This window comes from Erinaceus europaeus, chromosome 8, assembly GCF_950295315.1.
Source record: "Erinaceus europaeus chromosome 8, mEriEur2.1, whole genome shotgun sequence".
Classification (NCBI taxonomy): Eukaryota; Metazoa; Chordata; class Mammalia; order Eulipotyphla; family Erinaceidae; genus Erinaceus; species Erinaceus europaeus.
This window is the reverse complement of record NC_080169.1, coordinates 65,217,514-65,241,995: the sequence shown is the minus strand read 5'-3', so window position 1 is coordinate 65,241,995 and position 24,482 is coordinate 65,217,514.

Here is a 24,482-nt window from a genome sequence, read left to right as displayed (position 1 = left end):
AGATAGCATAGTGGTTATGCAAAGAGACTCATGGCTGAGGCTCCAAAGTCCTAGGTTCAATCCCCATGCCACCATAAGCCAAAGCTGAGAGGAAAGTTAAGTTTCTAGAGACTTAGTGTGTAAATAGTTTCAAAGGGCATATTTAGCACCAAAAATTTGAATCAGAGGTAAGACTTCAGTGCTGCTGATTGGAATTCCTAATAGCAGGGGAAGATTGAAGCTGCAAAAGTTGTAGTAACATTCACAAATGACAGTGATTCTCAGATTTTGCATGAAACATTTATATCTGAAATACTAAACAGAGATTACTGGACTCAAATCTTGATTTTCTCATTTAGTGTGTCTAGTTGAAGCTCAAGAGCTTGCATAGCTAATAAATTTACAAATGGTACTGATTCTTCTTGTCAAGGGGATAAGACTCTTATTCACAATGCAAATGTTTTTAAATGGGAAATAATGTGAGGACTAGGGAAAAGTAGACTGCAATATATAAGGAAGTAGTACACAGAAAAATTGTATAAGTCAATAAGCTAATAGCAAAGTTCCTAACACCAATGAATTATCTTGGCACCAGTGAGAATGGTGATTCAGTAAGGTGAGCTTTGTTATCAAGTGTCAATGCCAATTTTTGAGTTAAATAGCCAGTCAGTGCCCCTGCGCTCTTTCATTGATTAAATTCACTAATATTAGCATGCCTCTCAAGTAGAAGGTTTGCTTTTCAGTATGAAAGTTTGGATGTATCAAAGATCTCATTTCCCCCCAAAATGTGTTTCACTCTCAAGGTTACCTACCTTCTCTACTTGACTTAAAACTCAACTGTCAAAGTTATTACATTCGTTTAATTCAGAAGTGTGTTCAAATACACAAGCCATTTGGGGTGGAAACTCTTCTCCTATTAACACACAGATATCCACTTGTCTATAAAAATAAAAACAGTTTATCAGATAAATTATCTGATAGACTTGAACCATCTGAAGGATGATTCCTAAGCTCTGTGAAAAATTATAGAGAAAATCAGCTTGAATTAGCACCTTGGGTAAAAGAATAATCTGGATACTCCAAAGAAAATGTATTTATAGAAGGGTGGACAATAAAAAGAGAGAATAGTATATAGTATAGTATGTGGCAGTTATGGAAGAGTGGACAATAAAAGGAAAGAATAGGGGGCCAGGTGGTGGCACATAGTTAAGTGCAGTTAAGTGCACATAGTGTGGAACATGAGGTCTGAAGCAAGGATCCTGGTTCGAACCCCCAGCTCCCCACCTGTAGGGGGGTCACTTTGCAAGCGGTGAAGCAGGTCTGCAGGTGTCTTTCTCTCTACCCTCTGTCTTCCTGTCCTCTCTCTATTTCTCTCTGTCCTATCCAACAACAGTGACAGCAATAACAACAACAATAAACAACAAGGGCAACAAAAGGGAAAAAATAGCCTGCTATAAATAAATGAAAAAAAATTAAATACTTTGGGGTAGATCTAACAAAAGAGGTGAATGACCTCTACAATGAATATTACAGGACACTGTTAAAAGAATAGTGGGTGAGGGCAGAGGTAGATAGCATAATGGTTATGCAAAGAGCTTTCATGCTTGAGGCTCCAAAGTCCTAGATTCAATATCCCACATCACCATAAGCCACAGCTGAGCAGTGTTCTGGAGAAGAAAAAAAAGGTGACACAAATAAGAAATTAATTTCTTATATCCATGGATTAGAAGAACAAACAAAGGTCATTCTACCTAAAGAAATTTATAAATTTGATACAATCCCTATAAAGATTCCAATAGCACTCTTCAAATAAAATGTGCAAACAATCCTAAAATGTGTGTTAAATTACAAATAAAGTCACTGTAATTCAGAGAGAAAATAAAAGAAATAGAGACTTCTGGAGGCATGATTATTAGATAATAGCAATAGCTTAGTTGCTCTCTAGAACTAGAAATTCAACAAAAAGCACAACAATCTTATCAAATTACAGCTAAATCTTCTGAACAAACTATATAGCTAGAGTTGGGCACATAGGCTTGTGGCTGTAAACCAAAAAAGGGAGTGGGGGCAAGTCTCCATGGAAGAAAGTGTACTTGTGGACTGCTGGCACCATCTTGGCAGCTACACAATGACAGAACTGAGAACCTCTGGGATCTTAACAGCTGACTTCAAGGGAATTAGGTGCCACATCACTCGAAAAGACTCAGCAGTGTGGCAGAGATAACTTCACTGAGAACTGATGGTGGAGTCATGTAGTCTATCCCTCCCCCAAGAAAGAATCACAGGAAATTGTGTCCAAGTAGGGGAAATGAGCTGTGCTCCTTCAAGTTCACAGGACCAAATCAAACAGCTTCTACTCTGCTTGTCCTCAGAAGTCTGGATGCAGGTCTCCTATCTCTCAGGCATCAGTAGAATTAAATGGCCTCACTGGTATTACCTCCCCTTCTCCTTTCTTATAATTTGCAAACAGAAAGGATGCTATAGCATCCCTTGCTGGCTCAGAAGCAGCAGCCACCCTAAATGTGCAGACACAGGAAAACTTCATCTGCCTGAACCAGTACTAAGACTGAAGCCACAGAGGAAAAAACAAACAAACAAAAAAACTACAGAGGAATTCTAGGAATATGCAGAACTGGAAGACTGACCTGAGAAAAATGTGAAAAATTCATTGTGAAAGGAATTGAAGAGTTTCAGTTTAAGATACAGAAATGTGTTCAGGACTTGATTAATTCTGTTAGCAAGGCAAAAGAAAATATACAAGAAAAATTGGGGGGCTGAGTGGTGGCGTACCTGGTTGAGCATACATGTTACAGTGCTCAAGGACCTGGGTTTGAGCCCCTGGCTCCAACCTGCAGGGGGGAAAGCTTCACAAGTGGTGAAGCAGTGCTGCAAGTGTGTCTCTGTCTCTCTCCCTCTCTGTTTCACTCTTCCTCTAGACTTCTGGCTGTTTTTATCCAATAAATAAATAAAGATAATAAAAATTTTTAAAAAGAAAAATTGCAAACAAAATATAGGATGTGGAATGTGTTTAAAAAAAAAAGACTTTGTGGGAGTCGGGCTGTAGCACAGCGGATTAAGCGCAGCTGGTGCTAAGCTCAAGGACCGGCATCAGGAACCAGGTTCGAACCCCCGGCTCCCCACCTGCAGGCAGGTCCCTTCACAGGCGGTGAAGCAGGTCTGCAGGTGTCTGTCTTTCTCTTCCCCTCTCTGTCTTCCCCCTCCTCTCTCCATTTCTCTCTGTCCTATCCAACAACGACAACAATAATAACTACAACAATAAAACAACAAGAGCAACAAAAGGGAATAAATAAATAAAATAAATATTTTAAAAAAAGACTTTGTGGGAGTCAGGTGGTCACACAGCAGGCTAAGCCCATGTGGCTCAAAGCGCAAGGATAGGTGTAAGGATCCCGGTTCGAACCCGGGGTTCAAGCCCCCAGCTCCTCACCTACGGGGGGATCGATTCACAGGCAGTTAAGCAGGTCTTTCTCTCCTCCTCTCTGTCTTCCCCTCCTCTCTATTTCTCTCTGTCCTAACCAACAACGACGACATCAGTAGCAACAACAATAATAACTACAACAATAAAAAACAATAAGGGAAACAAAAGGGAAAATGAATAAATATAATAAAAATAATTTTAAAACGTCTTTGTGAGAACTGGTGGTTATCATTTGGATTACCAAGCAGGTCTGCAGGTGTCTATCTTTCCCTCCCTCTCTGTCTTCCCCCTCTCTCGATTTCTCTCTGTCCTATATAACAACAGCAACAGCAATAACAACAATAGTAACAACAACAACAAAATGGAAAAAATGGCCTCCAGGAGCAGTGGATTCGTAGTGCAGATACTGAACCCTAGCAATAACCCTGGAGGGGGGAAAAAAAGTACCTTAACAACAAAAAATAGATAATATATATATCTGGAAATGAGTGGAGTTGGCGAGGACATGAAGATAAAGGGACTCTGATATATTGTTCAGGAGAATGCAAAGTGGTGCAGCCCTATGTAAACAGTACAGAGTCCTTATATAAATAGTAATGAAACTACCTTGTGATCTTGCAATACCATTCCTAGGTAGTATGCAAAGAACACAAAAACACTAATCTAAAATTATATGTGCACTCCTGTGCTCAAAGCTGCACTATTCATATTAGCCATAATTGCAATCAACAAAAATGCCCAAGGACAGATGAGTGGTTAAAGTCATGGGATATATATTCAATGGAATATACTCTGCAATAAAAATATGATGTTGCATTACTTCAGGCAAAATGGATGGAACTGGAGATAATTATGATAATTAAAATAAGACATGAATGAGTACTATTGAGTCATTTTCTCATATTGGAATGTAAAGCATTAAAGCAAATGAACTTGCAAAAATAGTAACTAGAAGGTCTCTTGAACTTTTGAAGAACTGCTGTGGTCATTAGAGGGAAGGGTGGGGCCCAGGTTCTTCAGTAGTGGGTATAGTAAGTATTAAATACACACATATTTAGGCATAAAGTTGTACTGCTGTAATCTTATAATTTGCTAAACTGCCATATTATTGCTACTAAATGTTATTTTTAAATTTATTATCTTTATTTATTGGATAGAGACAGCCAGAAATGTAGAGGGAAAGGGGTGACAGAGAGGGAGCCAGAGAGATATCTGCAGGCCTGCTTCACTACTCGTAAAGCTTTTCCCCCTGCAGGTGGGGACCAGGTACTCAAACCCATGTCCTCGCACACTGTAACATGTGTGCTCAACCAGGTGTGCCACCACCCGGTCCCCTAAATATTGTTTTTTAAAAGAGAGTAAGAAATGCAAACATTTTAGTTGCATTTAAATAGGTAAGAAGTCAGTCTGCTGAAAATCTGAAACAATCACATGTTGAAAGCCAGACTTAGACAAAAAAAAAAAAAGGTAAAAGGCAGGAAAGTCGTATTCAAGGGGAAAATTTTCTCATGTTGTTGAGCTTTAATTAAAAGTACTTCTGCAGAAAGAAGAGATAGTAAATTTATAGTGTACGAATTTGAAGACCTTATTAAGGACCTTAGGTTTTATCTTACAGTAATGAAAAATCATAGAAGGGCTAAACTGGGAGAATGGCATAATCAGACACTCACAATAAAAAAGATAGCTTTGCAGCTGTGAGAAGATTGGTTTGAGGAAGGTAGAAAAATCTATAAGAAGTTGAGAAATCTGTTTACTAGAACCAGGAGCAGAAAGTATTCAGGCAAAGCAGAGGTATGTATTTTGTTAAATGTGGTATTAATTTAGAGAGCTACTGTAATAATTTGGATATTAGGTCTTTATGTGTTTAATGAGATTTTGTAAATATGCTCCCGACCAGTAATTGCTAAGATACTAGCAAAACTGAAATTCCCAGACTAAGTTCAATGATCACTGATCATATCTGTAGAGAACTGAATGTCGTCAAAATGAAGAGCTAGAGAAATTGGTACTTCTCTACTTATATATATTGAAAAGACAATGTGTTCACCGTTTAGTATTTCTCCATGTCATTTAAGAAATGTTGAGGCTGTATATAGTCAAAATAGGAATAAAATTCTAATGGGGTTAGTGGAAATTAAAGAAGCTAACAATATTTAGGCTCTTATTAGGGTCAAAGACTGTTTTATGTATATGATATCACTTAATTTTCACCATGTGACATTCAACATGTGGTTCATACCAAGATGTCTTATCCCACACCTCTTATACAAGGCAACTGAAGATAAATTCAAATGTGAGACTAAAACAGTGATTAGAAAACCAGTATTGGAAGTCGCAGCTACCAATTAGCAGTATTGCAAATAGATAATAGGCTTCAAAACTTTTGATATTTTCTCTTTGGCCTGTTCTGGAAAAAACATTTAAGATTTTTCTTCACCTATCCATTTATACTTTTGTTGTTGTTGTTGTTATGATTTAAATGGAGGGAGGATTTTGGTTTTATAGAAGTTAGGCTGGGAAGAATGTGATCAGCACTCCATCAACTTGACGGACCATGAGGTAGGGTGATTAAGGGAAAGTGACTCAGTTTCAATGATCTTTATGATTTTTTTTTCCAACTTGGTGAGTCATATATAATTTTTTTCTGTGATGACTTCTAACCAGGAAGATAAAATATTAATCAGATTACATAATTCTGCAAAAAATAAGGTCATTACAATGATGTAAGGAACAGTTGAGTTAGTTATAATATATGATGGATTTAAAAAAAAAATGCAGAACTCACAATTTTGCCTTGTTTTTCAACAGTTGTGATCAAATCTGTCCACAAGTCTCTAAGGTTGGCACTGCTATCAGTGGATGTTAGATTAAGACTAATTTGCAGACATGAAATACTATTGTCCAGTTTTACTCCTTAATGAGATATTGTGTGCCTAGATATTTCCATGTACTATATAAAATTTATTGTTTCTCTAAAAGGAAAATAAAATATCTGAAATAGAGGAAAATACAATAATATGTAAGAATGTTTTTGACAAAATTTTCTGAATATCTCTGCTACAGATTGTAAACTCAGTATCTCATAAGTCTCAGTATGTCTGCCTCTTGTGAATAGTAAGAAGAGGCAGAAAAACTACAGAATTTCTATAAAAGTAAAAGTAGCAACTGGGATGTAGCTCTGCCGTAGAACACATACCTTGCATCTGTAAAGCCCTGGGTTTGGCTCTCTCTTCTTAGCACCAAAACCAACCAAACAAGCAAAAGAACAAATTATAAAAACAACAAGTAAAACTAGGGGACAAACATAGACTTTAAATGCTCTAGTTTCTGAAACAACTTGTCTGATTGCAATGAGGAATGACAAAAAAGCCCCAAAAGTGATTGAGATAGTCTAGAAAAGACTTGAAGAAGGTTCATAGAGGCTTAGTAAAATAGAGTAGGAGACATAGATCACTCAATATGTCAGATTCATAATTCTCAGAGACATAGATATCACAGTATAAGGAAAGCAGTCTGGCTAACAGGAATAATATCCACACTCTGACACTTACCAGAGAGGCCTATTGAGATTATGTTTATGTAATTTAATAATTTTATTATTATTATTAATGTTATTATGTTTGCACTGCAGTTTCCAATTCTCCAGGCAGACTTATTTTTTCTTTTAATTTCACAGAGGGAGATGGGGAGAGAGAGCCAAAAGGAGGGAGAGAGACAGGAAAGGACATCAAGAGAGAGGAGAAGAGCCCCGCAAGCACTGCTCAGCATCCTTCAGTGCTGTGCATAGAGCTCCAGTGTTATGCTAGAGGCTCAAACATGGGGTACTTTGTTGAGTTAAGTATGTGCCCTGTAGAATAAGCTATCTTCTGGCCTTTAGTAATGTGAAAAGTGGAAATTCCATAGAGCTATTGGAATGATCATGTGAGCTTATATACATACACTGAGAACATTTTTGGAAAATTGGAAAATAACTATTACTTAAAACATTAGCTATTAAGCATCGTTTCAGTATTGTTCATATGCCATGATTGCTGACACTTCCCTGTTCTTTGCAACTAACCCTTTGGGATTTCCATTTTCTCCAGATGACTTGTTTTACTCTCCAATTCAATTTTTTAACTTAATTTTTGCCACCAGAACTTCACAGAACTTCATAGCTGGACTGTTCCAACTCCCAGTGGACTCTTTTTATCCCTTTCAATAGTGATATAAACAGGGAGGGAAACTGAGAGAGACAAAAAGGAGAGACACAGTAGCTACATTTCACTACTCAGAAAACCTCCCCTTTGTATAGTGTTCCCAGATGGTGGCTAGAGGCCTAAGCTGGGTTACAGTACATGGTAAAGTGTACATGCTTGGCCTCTTATTTCTCTTATTTAATTCTCTCTCTCTCTCTCTCTCTCTCTCTCTCTCTCTCTCTCTTTTCCAGGGTTATCACTGGGGATTGGTGCCTGCACTAGGAATACACTGCTCCTGGTAAACATTTTTCCCATTTTATTGGATAAGACAGAGACAAACTGATAGAGGAGGGGAAGACAGAGAGGGAGAAAGACACCTGTAGACCTAATTCATCATTTGTGAAGTGTCCCCCACCTGCAGGTGGAGAGTGGGGTCTTGAACCTGAATCCTTGTACTAGTCCTATGCTTTAGTACTATGTGTGCTTAACTGGGTGCACCACCGCCTGCCTTCATTCATCATTGTTTCTCCCTTCTGTTTTTCAACTTTTTCTTTATTATAAGTATGCTGAAAGTTGTTTTAAAATGAACGTTTGAGCAAGGCAGAGGAGGTGACCCAGTGGATAGAGAAAATTGGACTCTCGAGAATGAGGTTTTGAATTCATTCCCTGGCAACACATTGCCAGAGTGATATTCTGACTCTCTCTACTTCTCTCTCACAAATAGAGTAAACAGATAATGTTTAATAAAATTAATATTTGACATATAATAAATATACATTTTGTATAATAATAAATTTATATAATTTTATATATTTATAGAAATATAAATAAAATTGAAAGATAGTAAATATTTGTATCAGTCTCTAAGTATAATAAAATTGAATACTTTATATTTGACATATAATGAATAATAAATTAAACACTTCCATTGCCATCACCCTTTGTTGGAAGTAAATAGAATATTATGAAAGTAATTTAAAAACTTTTACTTGCTCTGCCCTGGTTCCATTAACTCCTTTAAGAACTCAGGCAGGAATTTATTACGGTGAGTAATAATTTATTTATTTTTTATATTTATTTATTTTCTCTTTTGTTGCCCTTGTTTTTTTATTGTTGTAGTAATTATTATTGTTGTTATTGATGTCATTGTTGTTAGATAGGACAGAGAGAAATGGAGACAGGAGGGGAAGACAGAGAGGAGGAGAGAAAGACACCAGCAGACCTGCTTCACCGAAGATGAGAGAGAGAGAAAGATACTTGCAGTGCAGCATTCCTTCACCATTAATGAAGCCTCCTCCCTGTAGATGGGGATTGAAGACTTGAACCTGGGTCTTTGTACATGATAAGGTATATGCTCAGCTGGGTGCACCCATATCTTATTTTCTCCTTCAATATTATGATTCAAAGGTAGATGCACTGTGGTTTTTGCTGTAGAGCATTTATTTTTATTTATAAAAAGGAAACACTGACAGAAACCATAGGATAAGAGGGGTATAACTCCACCAGAACTCCATATCCCATCCCATCCCCCCGATAGCTTTCCTATTCTTTAACCCTCTGGGAGTATAGATCCAGGGTCATTATGGGGAGCAGAAAATGGAAGGTCTGGCTTCTGTAATTGCTTCCCGGCTGGACATGGGCATTGACAGGTAGCTCCATACTCCCAGCCTGTCTCTCTCCTTCCCTATTGGGGCGGGGCTCTGGGGAAGCAGGGCTCCAGGACACATTGATGGGTTACTCTGCCCAGGGAAGTCCGGTTGACTTCATGGTAGTATCTGGAACCTGGTGGCTGAAAGAAGAGTTAACATATAAAGCCAAACAAATTGTTGACTAATCACGAACCTAATGAGCATTTTTATTGCTATCTAGAATTCCATTGTATAGATTTTGCATAGTTCCTAAATCTTTGGCTTTACCAACTTTTTGTTTGTTTGTTTCCTAGAGTCAGGGTCCCACTCATGTGTGACTTCACTACTGTCAGGTAACTTTTTTATGTCACATACAGAGGCTGGGGTTGGACATGGGTGCTTTGGAAATTCCAGAGCTCCTATGTGGTGCCAAAGCCTGAACCTGGACCCTATCCAAAGAACTGTCTCTCTGGCCCTTTCCAAGAGTATTTATGTGAATATATTTACACCTAGTTCTTGGTTCATATGTTTGAGAATTTCCTTATATACAGTGAATGAATTATTGGGTAATTGGGTATCCTCTTTTTTACTACATAATGCTAAAATATTATTATTTTTAATTTAAAAAATGTACTTCACAAAATATAAAATATCAACAAGACCATAGTATAAAGGGGTACAATTCCACATGATTCCCACCACCAGAACCCCGTATCCTATCCCCTCCATTGAGAGATTCCCTATTCTTTTTCTTTTTTTTTTGTTAGCAACTTTTAAAAAAATTATTTATAAAAAAGAAAATACTGACAAAACCATAGGGTAAGAGGGGTGCAACTTCACACAATTCCCACCACCAGAACTCCGTATCCCATACCCTCCCCTGATAGCTTTCCTCTTCTTTAACCCTCTGGGAGTATAGACCCAAGGTCATTGTGGGATGCAGAAGGACAATTCCCACCACCAGAACTCCGTATCCCATCCCCTCCCCTGATAGCTTTCCTCTTCTTTAACCCTCTGGGAGTATAGACCCAAGGTCATTGTGGGATGCAGAAGGTGGAAGTTCTGGCTTCTGTAATTGCTTCTCCGCTGAACATGGGCATTGACAGGTCGATCCATACTCCCAGCCTGCCTCTCTCTTTCCCTAGTGGGGCAGGGTTCTGGGGGAATAGGAGTTCTAGGATATATTGGTGGGGTTGTCTGTCCAGGGAAGTCTGGTTGGCTTCATGGTAACATCTGGAACCTGATGGCTGAAAAGAGAATTAACATATAAAGCCAAACAAGTTGTTGACTAATCATGAACCTAAAGGCTGGAATAGTTCAGATGAAGAGTTGGGGGGGGGGGTAATCTCCGTTCTGTAGATAGCTAGTAAGCATATTTTAGTTATATTCCAAAGGGCCTGTGGCTATACTAGTTGGTTTTTTTTTTCCATGAGCCTGAAATCTGATATGCAGGTGGATCCTAGTTATTGTCTGGGAGATGATGTCATGGCTGAGAAAAGGACCAGAAAGCTGGATCAGGGCAGAGAGTAGCCTCCCAAATATGGGAAAGGTGTATGCATATTGTTGACTATAAACCCCACTGATTTGATGTGATTAGCCCTCTGGGAGTATGGACCCAGGATCATTATGGGGTGCAGAAGGCGGAAGGTCTGGCTTCTATAATTGCTTCTGTGCTGAACATGGACATTGGCAGGTCTATACATACTCCTGGCCTGTTTCTATCTTTTCCTAGTGGGGCAGGGATCTGGGGGGGGTGGATTTTCAGAATACATTAGTGAGGTTTTCAGTCCAGGGAAGTCAGGTTGGTGTCATAGCAGCATCTGCAACTTGGTGGCTGAAAAAGAATTAAGATACAAAGCAGAACAAATTGTTTAATAATCAAGAACCTAAAGGTAGAAGTATAACAGATGAGATTTGAAGTGTTCATTTAGGAAAAGCTAGTAGGTCTATTTGAAGTATATTCCATGGGGCCCATGGCTTTATTAATTTTTTGCAGGAGTCCATCAGCTAGCGTACAGATAGGCCAAAAGGTATTGTCGGGGGAGGTGGTATCAGAATTGTAAATAGGACTAGAAAGCTGTATCAGGGAAAAGAGTAGCTCCCAAGTATATATAAAAGTATATAAATATGGTTAACTGAAAAATCCCATCGATTTGATTTGGGGCCCATCCATATTCATTGCAGGAGCCTGTGTAACCTCTATGTCCCCATAGATCTACGCTCAGTAGTGTAATGAATAGTGCGTCTGACTACAGAACAAGTCAGAAGAATGCTAAATTATTTTTTATGATAGCTTTCATGCTCTATATTCCAACTAATAATCTATAAAAATGTGGGTTGCTAAAGAGCCTCACTTACATAGAAAGTATGTCATTTTCTCCTGATGCACCAAAAAAATTAAATGAAAATTATGATTTTTGTTTACATAATTGGCCCTCTTATGATAAAGTGCATAAAAATGATAAAAGACAGTGGCAGTGAAGGCTAGACAGCCAGAAACTTGTTGCTATTCAAAGATGTTGACAAGCTAGAGGGCATTCTCTACAGAGAGGTTAGGGATCAAGAATATAGAGATTAAATTCCTTTGCCTTGAGTTTTTGGCAGTTGCATTGAGTCAAGCTGGCAGAGTTTGGAGTGGAAGTTTTGCTGCCTGGAGCAATTTTCATTCTATAGATGTGCTCTTTCAGTGATAATAGCTAAAGCAATCAAATAAAATAATTTGTGATATCTTTCTATTAAAATGTGTTTAGGAGTAGGGCAGTAGCACATCAGGTTAAGCGCACATGATGCAAAGTGCAAGGACTGGCATAAGGATCCCAGTTCCAGTCCCTGGCTCCCCACCTGCAGGGGAGTCACTTCACAAGCAGTGATGCAGGTCTGCAGGTGTCTCTCTCCCCCTGTCTTTCCCTCCTCTCTCCATTTCTTTCTGTCCTATCCAACAACAACGACATCAGCAACAATGACATCAATAACAAGGGCAACAAAAGGGAATAAATAAATAAATATTTAAAAAATTTTAAAAGATATGTTTATGGCAATTAATTATATAACTAATATATATATATATATATATATATATGTGTTCCCCTATATATATGAACCCCTTTTACAGAAATTTCTATCATTTGTAATGTCAGAAGTACAAAGTTTATTCTCATAAGTGAAATTACAGGAAAGACTATAGGTCTTTGAGAACTTCAAAGTGAAACATTTTTAATGGAGAGATTGAAAATATATGTCTATATGGTGGAGCATTGAGGGGTAGGCGAAGACTGCTTGGGAAAGAAGGTGTCTTACAGAAATGATCAAGCCTACAAAAATTCCATTTGGGCTGCCAAATTTGCATTAGTCCCACCCACAGTTTAAAATGTCACCCACCCTCTCTCTGCCATCTGTACTACCACCTACTGACTCCTATGTCTCTAGTCTTAGAGAACAGAAGCATCTGCCTATGACAGGCACATTCAGAATTGCCCCCTAAACACAGCTTCAACTGAAAAATTAAAAACATATAAGTTAAATAAATTTTATAATAATGACTCCATTCTAAAGTCATAATTTTACCATCCCAAGGCTTTCCCCCAGTTTCATTTATTTTTTTAAAAAGATTGTTCTATTTATGAAAAAGAGAGTGAACCAGATCATCACTCCAGCCCATGCATATCTAGTATTGAACTCAGGACATCATGATGCAAGTTTGTAGGCCTAGCTGCTGTGCCAACTCCTGTTATGTCTGATTTATTTTATTCTATAAGCATATAAAAAGGATATTTTTATGAAAGATTGAAAATATGTGAATTAGTTACATACAGTCAGTGTAAATTCGCTTGTTGCTAATAAAATGATGTTGCTTTTTCTTCATGTTTACATGCCATTTATCTATCCATTCAGTATATAATTTTGAGAAACTGTCATCACATAGTGATATGGAGATCTGTAACTTAGGTTTGTCTACTTCAGAAGATCATCATTGAGTATTGTGTAACTTAAGAGAAATACAATGTATGGCGCATATAAAAATTTAATCTTTTGATGGCCAGATTAAAAAGAGTAGAAACAGAAAAGTAAAATTAATTTTTAAAATATACTATATCTTAACATAGATGTTTTCATTTTAATGTAACCAACATAATTATTATAATGTTTCTTACATGAATTCTGGAACTATTTAAAAAATTTAGTCATATCCCTATTCTCATCTGTTCTATTTCTACTTTTTGGTTCCTGCTTATTCAACATTTTGTCCTACTTTATATCTTACTGCTTTTCAGCCACCAAGTTGCAGATGCCATTATGACTCCATCCTGACCTCCCTGGGTAGATGACCTAATCAATGCATCCTAGAACTTCACCTCTTCAGAGCCCTACCTCACTAGGGAAAGCTAGAAACAGACTGAAGGAACGGATTAACTTGCCAATGTCCTAGTCCAGAAGAGAAGCAGGTACAGAAGCCAGAACTCCCACCTTCTACACACTCCAAAAGAATTTTGGTTCATACTTTCAGAGGGGTAAATGATAGGAAAGATGACAAGAGGGCTCTGAACCCCAATTTTACCAAAACCCAAAAATGTCTGTCACCAGGAATATGGTTTTTATGCCATCATTGAAAGGGAGGCAAATCTGGAAAACACCCCAGGAAGTCGGACTCTGTTTTTCTTATCTGACCGAGAAGAAGTAATAGTAGGTATAGGTGTGACTTAGGAAGTGAAGGCAGAACCATAGGGGGAAAAAATGGGAAAAAAAAAAATATGTAGATACAAGGTGATAGATATAAAGTCAATCCATGTTTGTGACCTTGGGAAATGGGGACATAAAACTGGTGGTGGGAATGATGGGGAATTATACCACTAGTATTTTATAATTTTGTAAATCAATACTAAATCACTAATAAAAAAGCCTTTCTCAAAATTAAAAAAAATATTTATCTAGTCATGTTGTACAGTTATAACACAACTCAAATCCAACCAGTTAGATTTCAAGTGTTTATTAGTCACATGTGGTTAGAGGCTGCTGTACTAGTAAATTGATGGCATTGATTCATTATTCCAGAGTAAGGAAAATAACAAATAAAGAAATTACAGTGCAGTCAAATTGTGATGAAAATCATGAGAGGGTCTTTAGAGGTAGACTGGTATATTTTGAGGGATAAAAAAAAGGAAAAAGAGAAGGAAAAAAACATTTTTTTTCCTAGAAGAATTTTAAGGCAAGGAATGACTGGTAAGGAAGAATTATACTTGCAAAACAGAGAAACACAAGTGGAGAGAGATTGTTTTTGAGATCTAGTAAGTAAATGTGACACTTTGAGTCTCTAAAGTTAATCTGGTATGGAGAAGAATGTGCAACAGATATGGCAATTAACATGTATGATGGATGAATATTCTAGAAGCAATAGGAATATGGTGGATGGAATAATTCTGTGGTTAGGAGAGAAGACAAAATTTTAGCTAGATTGAATGAATAATTAGTAATATATAAAATGGGTGAGAAAGATTAGGAACTAGAGAAGGTTTTCCAGGTACAGAATAAAGCTTAAAATAGTGAAACAACATAGTAACACAGAACATTTGAACTAGTTCAATTAGTATCAGAATCTGTTGTTTTGGTAGTGGCAGGAAATGAATCAAAAAGGGCAAAATAGGTCCCATCATGTGTGGTCTTGTTCGCTGGGATCAGGATGAATTTTATATAATGGATGATGAGTTAATATTGAAGAGTAAGTGAATGCTATTGATATGATCAGGTTGGTACTACTGAGTCATCCATCTGTGCTGGAGAGGGACTATTTCAGGGTATAAAGACCATAGAAATTTCAGGTAGGAGGCCTATAAGCTCTTAAAACTGCCTTATTTTAGGAAATTCTATATGTCAACAATAGTTATTTTGGCACATAGGAACTTATGAAATTGTGTATTTCTGCTGTCTTCTACATAGATCCCCTCAACTTTCAGATATTTAGGGCTGTGGACTTAATTGTGCCCCTCTCTTTCCCAGTTCATATCTTGAATCTCTAACGCCCAATGCAACTGCATTACGATATGTCCTTTAAGAAGATAGCTAAGGTTAAATGAGATAATAAGAGTGGGGTCCTAATCTGTTAAGTCTTGTGTTCTTATAAGAAACTGAAGACTAGAGCTGTTCTACTTCTTTGTCTATAATAATGAAGAAAAGAGGAAAGATAATGTAGTGAGAAGCCATCCACTAGCCAAATCAACTAGAGCCTTAGTTGTGGACTCAAAGCATAAAGAACAGTGAAAAGATAATTTCTGTTGTTTAAGTTATGTTGATTTGTCATGGAAGTCTATATTAGTTGGGCTAGACTGTCACAACTAAATACATTAATCTGATTGTCTTAACCAACAATTCAGATCTTTTTTCACAGTTCTGGAGCTGGAGGTCCAAGATCAGGAGTCAGCATGGTTAGGGGTTCTGGTGAAAGTTCTCTTCCCAGATTTCAGATAATCAAATTTATGTTGTGTCCTCATGCATAGAATATGAAGAGAAAGCAAGAAAAATGGAGAGATCTATTCTTTTTCATAACAGAATTGTGGACCAAATTAGTGTCCATATTAGTGCAGTTATTCAATTAGAGCTCCAAGCTTCTAAGCTCATTTAACCTTAATCACCTTCCCAGAGACTATCTCTAATAGAATCACATGGAGTTTGAACACAAATTTTGGAAGAACACAGTATAATCCTTCTTACAGCCTGAGAAGCATAAAGTACTGAAACTTGCTCTCTAGTTATAGACCAAATTATCTCCTAGAAACCACTGTTTCTTAGTCAGTATACTTTGGATAAGGTTTAAAACTGAGCATGTCGGGAGCCCGGCAAGTGGTGCAGCGGGTTAAGAGCAGGTAGCCCAAAGTGCAAAGACAGGAGTAAGGATCCTGGTTTGAACTCCCGGCTCCCCATCTGCAGGGAATCGTTTCACAGGTGGTGAAGCAGGTCTTCAGGTGTCTATCTTTCTCTCCCCCTCTGTGTCTTCCCCTCCTCTCTCCATTTCTCTCTGTCCTACCCAACAACAAAGACAGCAATAATAACAGCAACAATGATAAACAACAAGGGCAGCAAAAGGGGGGAGATTACATAATAAATAAAAAAAATTTAAAACAAAACAAAACAAAAACCTGAGCCTGTCAATCCAAACCAGTCTTCAATAATATTCTTCATCTCTCCAGTGTGTGTGTGTATTCTACATAAATGATAGTGACAAAGTGATAATATAGGTGGAAAGCAATTAGACTTTGAAATTTTTGAATTTTGAAAATGGTCAACTTTGTTAATATATTGGTATTATTAGTTTAAGAATGAAGTCAATCTTGCAAATAGCTCACCTGAATGATGTATTTGCTTTGCTATGTGTACATGAGCCAGGTTTGAGCCCAGCTTTCATTGAACTGAAGGAAGACTTGGTGTTCTGGTGTATTTTCCTCTCCCTGTCTCTGTCTCTGGTTTTTTTTTAATCCTTATTCATTATTAGATAAAGACAGCCAGAAATTGAGAGGAAAAAGTAGATCGAGAGGGAGACAGAGACACCTTCAGCACTGCATCACCACTTGTGAAGCTTTCATCCTACAGATGGACACTGGTGACTTGAACCCAGGTCCTTGCTCATTGTAATGTGCACTCAACCAGGTGTGGCACTGGGTATCCCCTCTGTCTTTGTTTTTATCTGAAAAAGTCAGCCTGGAGGGGTGAAACCCTGACAACTACAACAAAAAGAATGGAGTCATTGAATGACATTGATTTAATACTGAGCAATTGGGTAAGCTAAATACAGAAATAAATATGGTGCTGTAGTATTTCTCCCTCTTTACACAGTCCCAGGGTTTGTCTCTATCTGAAATGCAAAGGAAAATGTTGACCATGGAATATTAGAATTGCACATGTGAAAGCCACCAGATCCCCGTCCCCAAACCTCCAAAAATACTTTATTTATCTATTAATCCAGGATGGGGTGGATAGAGGAATATAATTAGGTTTGTATACACAGTGACAGGGAACAAATCCAGGGCCTCAGATCTTCAAGTTCTGAGAATTTCCACTCTACCTTTAAATCACCTCCCTTACCAACATGATGATGATTTTGATTATCTTTAAATTGTTCTGATCTGTCTTGTTTTTCATCTCAGCATTTTCTCAAACTCTAATTATTATTTTTTTATTTTTCTTTCTTTTTTAAATATTTATTTATTTTCTATTTTGTTGCCCTTGTTCTATTGTTGTAGTTATGATTGTTGTTGTTATTGATGTCGTTGTTGTTAGATAGGACAGAGAGAAAGGGAAGACAGAGAGGGGGAGAGAAAGATAAGAAAAATAGACCATCTGCAGACCTGCTTCACTGCCTGTGAAGCAAGACTCCCCTGCAGGTGGGGAGCCGGGTGCTGGAACCGGGATCCTTACGCCAGTCATTATGTAAGGACTCTCTTTTTCCCTAGTGGGGCAGGGTTCTAGGGAATCAGAGCTCCAGGACACATTGGTGAGGTTGTCTGTCCAGGGAAGTCTAGTCAGCATCATGCTAGCATCTGGAACCTGGTGGATGAAAAGAGAGTTAACTTACAAAGCCAAACAAATTGTTGACCAGTCATGAACCTAAAGGCTGGAATAGTTCTGATTAAGAGTTGGGTAGGTAGTTTCCACTCTGTAGATAGCTAGTAGGCATATTTTAGTTATATTACAAAGGGCCTGTGACTATACTAGTTTTATTTTTTCCCCCTGAGCCTGAAATATGATATGCAGGTGGATCCTAGTTATTATCTGGGGAGATGATGTCATGGCTAGGAAAAGGACCAGAAAGCTGGATCAGGGCAGAGAGTAGCCTCCCAAATACGGGAAAGTTGTATAAATATTGTTGATTGTAAACCCATCAATTTGATGTGATCTGGGACCCACATTCAGCTAGAGCATACATGTATCCATAAATGTATGTATGTTCATAAGTATCCCTAAATTAGGGCAAAATATATCTGAAAGCAAACATACACAATAGTCTGCAGGTAGTCAGTATAAAGTTAATAATGAAATAGTGTCTACTTAAACTTAGATACCCTCCTCACCTACTTTATTTTTTCTTTTTTTTTTAGTTCTCTATTTTCTTTATTTTTTAAATTTATTTTTAATTTAAGAAAGGATAAATTAACAAAACCTTAAGGTAGGAGGGGTACAACTCCACACAGTTCCCACCACCCAATCTCCATACCCCATCCCCTCCCCTGATAGCTTTTCCATTCTCTAAACTTCCCTCACTTACTCCAAAGCTAACCCTATCAAGGCAGGACTGCAAAAGCTGAATAAGGGAAAGAGACTGGCATATTTTAATGATGACTCTTTAGTCACTATCAGGCCACCCCATCAGCTGGGGCCCTATTCGGAGAGTCCTGAGATTCCCAAACAGATATGATGAGTCTAGACCTCAAATAAATCTCTCTCTTCATTGGTACCAGTCATTTCTACCAGGAACAATACAATAGACCCCTTTGTGGGTCCTCATTACCTTCAACTTGGATCAATAATGGTAGACAATGTTTCATCCTCTGAAGGGAGGCTGGACAATATGCTGTATGCTACACCTGAGGAAGATGGGTCCTGATATTGGGGCAGCTTGGAATGTTCCTACTCATGATCACAGAATATGAGCTCAGATCTACAGGGATGCAGAGGTCACAACTTTCTTAACCAGTTATCTAGCACTGGGCATCTGGGTTGCTTTTATTTGGGGGCTATTACAAAATAGAATAGAAATACATAGATCTCTTTGGATAGATGTAATTACCTCCTTTGGAGAGCTTCCTAGGAAAGGACTTGCCAGGTCATAGGGGTAAGTCTATTTCTAGCATTCTGAAATGATGGTTGGGCCAATTTGCATTTCTACCGGCAGTATAGAATGGTTCCTTTCTACTCACCAACACTTGTTACTGCCCAGGAGATATGGTAACAGCTATACAAAAGGCTTCCATGCCTGAGGGCAGCAAAATTCAATCTCCAGCACCACCACCATAAGGGAGAGTTGAGTAATTCTCTGACAAAAATAAAGAAATAAAAACAAACAAACAAACAAATAAATAAATACAGTTCACAACATTTTTTTCCTTTCAAAGAGTTGGCAGTCAAGTAAGGGAGATAGTTCAGCATCAAAGCACAGGACTTACTTGGCAGGATCAAGATGCTACTCTCTCTTATGTTCACACATATCCATAAACTACTGCAAAATATATACCTGAAAGCAGAAGTACACTAGAGTTTGCAGTGAGTACCTCCCTAACACTTCCTCTCCACTATTCCAAGCTTTGGGTCTATGATTGCTCAACAATTTGTTTGGCTGCATATGTTAACTCTCATCAATCACCAGGTTCCAGATGCCACCAGGATGCTGGCCAGGCTTCCCTGGATTGAAGACCCCACCAATGTGTCCTGGAGCTCAGCTTCCCCAGAGATCCACCCTACTAGGGAAAGAGAGAGGCAGACTGGGAGTATGGACCGACCAGTCAATGTCCATGTTCAGCGGGGAAGCAACTACAGAAGCCAGACCTTCTACCTTCTGCAACCCTCAATGACCCTGGGTCCATGCTCCCAGAGGGATAGACAGTGGGAAAGTTATCAGGGGAGGGGGTGGGTTATGGAGATTGGGTGGTGGGAATTGTGTGGAGTTGTACCCCTCCTACCCTATGGTTTTGTTAATTAATCCTTTCTTAAATTAAAAAAAAAAAAGATGCTACTCTCTGTGTTCTTAACGATTAGCTATTCTTATAGAGTTTGATGCACTAATTCCCCAAAGATCTTTTGGATCTCATTGCAGATTATTAGCAGTGAAACTGACAACCTTGTGCTGAGTTATCATCCCTAGCATGTTTGTAGAGGAAACAAGTTTTGAGGAGGAAAGCAGTGTCTTCATTCTGAAGCAAAATACAGGTGTTTTCATAACTTTGTATATAAATCAATTTAATGTTCTCCGCTGGGGCAGTCAGTAAGATTTCCAATCTCTTTTAATGGATTTGTCCTCTATGCTCAGGATTCCTTACCAGTGATGTAACTTACTATATACATCATAAGTAACATCTGTCACTTTTCAAATCTTCTTCTGGGAAATAGTGATTAGGTTTAAATACACACACACACACACACACACACACACACACATGCAGGGGCAGGGAGAGAGAGACAGGCAGAGAGAAAATGATACTTATCCTTTTATGACACATTCTTTTAAAAAATATTTACTTATTTTCCCTTTTGTTGCCCTTGTTTTTTTTATTATTGTTATACTTATTATTGTTGTTGATGATGTCGTCATTGTTAGATAGAACAGAGAGAAATAGAGAGAGGAGGGGAAGACAGAGAGGGGGAGAGAAAGATAGACACCTGCAGACCTGCTCGCTTGTACCCCTGTAGGTGGGGAGCCTGGGGCTCGAACCAGGATCCTTAAGCCTGCTCTTGTGCTTCGTGCCACGTGCACTTAACCCACTGCGCTACCGCCCGACTCCCATTATGACACATTCTTTTTTTTCATTATTTAAGAAAGTATTAATTAACAAAACCATAGGATAGGAGGGGTACAATTCCACACAATTCCCACCACCCAATCTCCATAACCCACCCCCTCCCCTGATAGCTTTCCCATTCTCTATCCCTCTGGGAGCATGGACCCAGGGTCATTGTGGGTTGCAGAAGGTAGAAGGTCTGGCTTCTGTAATTGCTTCCCCGCTGAACATGGACGTTGACTGGTCGGTCCATACTCCCAGTCTGCCTCTCTCTTTCCCTAGTAGGGTGGATCTCTGGGGAAGCTGAGCTCCAGGACACATTGGTGGGGTCTTCAATCCAGGGAAGCCTGGCCAGCATCCTGGTGGCATCTGGAACCTGGTGATTGATGAGAGTTAACATATGCAGCCAAACAAATTGTTGAGCAATCATAGACCCAAAGCTTGGAATAGTAGAGAGGAAGTGTTAGGGAGGTACTCACTGCAAACTCTAGTGTACTTCTGCTTTCAGGTATATATTTTGCAGCAGTTTACAGATACGTGTGAAGATATGCTCTCTCTCACAGAAACTGGTGTATATCTAGGTTTGGGACTTTGTTAGAAAGTGAACCACCTGAGATGGAATTAGAGTATACTATGAAAGGAAAGGTCTCACCGGAGTAATGAAGCTGAAGGGTGGTCATTCCACACGTGAAGTCTCTGGACACAGTCTGAAGTGAAGCATGTTGAGGTGGCATGTTGTGTTGGTTAGGTTGTGATCGGCGGATGTAATATTATTTGATATGGATTGGGAGAGGCATACGGGAAAGTGGGCCCTATCCAAGGGTTCCAGGACTGGGGGAAGTAGGGGCTCTATAGTGGAGATGTGAGGTTCCTGCTGTCTAAAAGACAATCGATAGTTAATGTTATCATCACATTATTTGGTAATTGGGTTAACTTTGAAAAGTCCTTTTGTTAAGGTTTGCTGTACAGTACCCAGTATCTTGTATATATCTGTGCTATTGGTTGCTTCTGATCTACTTGGTCTAGGCTTTTGAGAGAGTCTGCATATCAATTACACAGCCTATATATTGAAAAGATTCAGTTTGTGTTTTGAAAAACTTCGAGACATACAATTAATTTTCCCCCTTTCGTATTAACTAGTGATACATATGACTACATTTTACTAGGAGTGTACATAAACACCATTCCCACCACCAAAAGACTGTGACCCATCCCTCCCACCCACTCCCACCCCCCACTGGCCCAGGAAGCTGCATGTCTACCCCTCACCACAGGGTTTTTACTTTGGTGCCCTACTTAAAATTTGGTCAGGTCCTGCTTATAGTTTCCCTTTCAGATCTTCTTCCTCAACTTCTGTTGATGAGTGTGATCATCCCATACTCATCTTTATCTTTCTGGCTTAGCTCACTTAACATAATTCCTTCTAGCTCTGTCCAAGATGGGTCAGAGAAGGTGGGTTCATTGTTCTTGATAGCTGCATATGACACATTCTTAAGGCATTATTTAGGAAAGATTAAATGCCCTACTGCTAGAGGCATTCACCTGATACAATGATTAATGCAATTCTTTATCTTTCATTGAGGCGTTGCATGTCTTTTGTCAGCAACCATCAAAATGTAGGCCAACTTGTTAACTTGTAAGTAGGATAAAATTTCTAGCACTTTACACACTTGTTATGTATCTGTATCTCAGTGTTAAGAACTGAACATAATAGACCTCTGACTTTTTTTCCCCAGATTTTAAACCACAATACTATTTCCATTATATTATGTATATTCAAGGCTCCGCAAAATGATTTGGACTGCAGTGTTACTTGTGAACATTAAAAAAACGAGATATCTAGACAAGATAAAAGCATGTGTTCAGATTTCTAAAGTTTTCCACAGATACTACCAAATTTTGGAGCTTATATTCTTTTTTGTTAAGCTAGAAATAGAATTGTGATCTGAAATTGACACATTAATTTATGTGGCAGAGAAAAAGTGCTGTTATTCTGTTGTTACAAATATTGCTTCAGCACTATATGATGACTTATTTTATCCTTTCTCATATACTCAGAATGCTAAATCACAGTAATAGAAGAATCCAATATAATTTCTAACTGCTTTGTGTATTAAGAAACAAAAACTCAAATACTGTAAGGAACTTCCTTTGTTAATTATGATGCTAGAATAGAATTTAAACTTCTGATTCCCAGCTAATTTTTCTTCTACAGTGATTTACACACTTTTTTCTTATTTCTCTGCTCCCTGTTAATCCTTTAGTGCAAAAGAGAAATATTTTAGAAGACAATATACAGTAAGATTGCGAATGATATGCTATCAAATGAGAGTAAAAGGGTCAGATTTAAAGCTGAGACTCCCTAGTCATGTATGACCTGTTGACAGCAAATTCGATTTAAAACAACTTAAACTAGCTTTATTTTCATTGTCTTCACTTAAAAAGTATGATTGACTAAATGAATGAAAATGAACAAATAATCAACAAATAAAGGATGCTGAAATTAAAATTATCATTACAGTCATAGTCCAATTGTCTTTAGACTGGTTTATTAGAAAATCTGTCTGTGTTTAGGATATATATATGGTGAGAGAAAGATATTTTTCCTTTTACGATACATTTTTTCAGACATTATTCCGAAAAGATTATATGTCCTACTGGTAGATGTTAATAACAAGGCTTTTTGCTATATTATGAATCAATTTAGATGTGGTCTGTCTTATCTATGTTAAATTTTTCCTGTATAAGAGGTACACATTTAAAGTTAATATCTCTCTATGAGTACAATAATTATCACTTGCTTGTGTAATATTCTAAAGTTGTTATGATTCCTCTTTGAAATTTATTCTAAAAATGTACAAAAAAGTTTCCATATTATTTTTTTCTTCTTTTATATGCAGACTGCTTTATGACTCAGTTTGAGAGGCCAGCTTGAATAAAAGGATGATTGAATTCTATTTCTAGCTTACCTTGAATATATTGTTTCGAATTGACTCCAAGGAACTTGTGAATTTACTCTTACTTTAGAGCTATAAAACTACATTGGCTAACAAGCAACAGAAATAATATTCTCTAGCAAGAACTTGATATTTGGCTGGCAACTGAGAAGTTTATCTACTGCCAGTTAAACAGTTAAGAACTATTTTAAAAAATTTTTATTTATAAAATGGAAATATTGATAAGACTATAGGACAAGAGGGGTACATTACCACAGAATACCCCCCCACCCCGAGAGCTCCATATCCAATCCCCTCCCTTAATAGCTTTCCTATTCTTTATCCCTCTGGGAGCATGGACCCAGGATCATTGTGAGGTGCAGAAGGTGGAAGGTCTGGCTTCTGTAATTGCTTCTCCGCTGAGCATGGGTGTTGACAGGTCAATCCATACTCCCAGCCTGAGTAAGAACTATTTTTACTGACATCAGTCATTTCTATGTTTAAATGAGAGGCAACAAGTGGAATCTGAGCACAGCAGTAACAGCTGTTATGACAGAAACATTTTTCCTTTAAACTAGCATCAGCATTATGGCTATTACTAATTAAGACCACTTCTGGAATTTCTTAGATTTATGAGACTAACTATACTCAGATTTGTGTAGGCAAAAAACCACTGGTAAACAGAAAAATTCTTTATTTATACCAATATATACTTCAGCTTATCCTGATTTGTAGTTACAGATGATACTTTAAAATACATATGGAAGTCTTCATGTTTTACCTGAGACTGAGAATATTAGCAGGTTTATTCCTAAACTTGCTAATAGATGCCATTTGTTACTTAA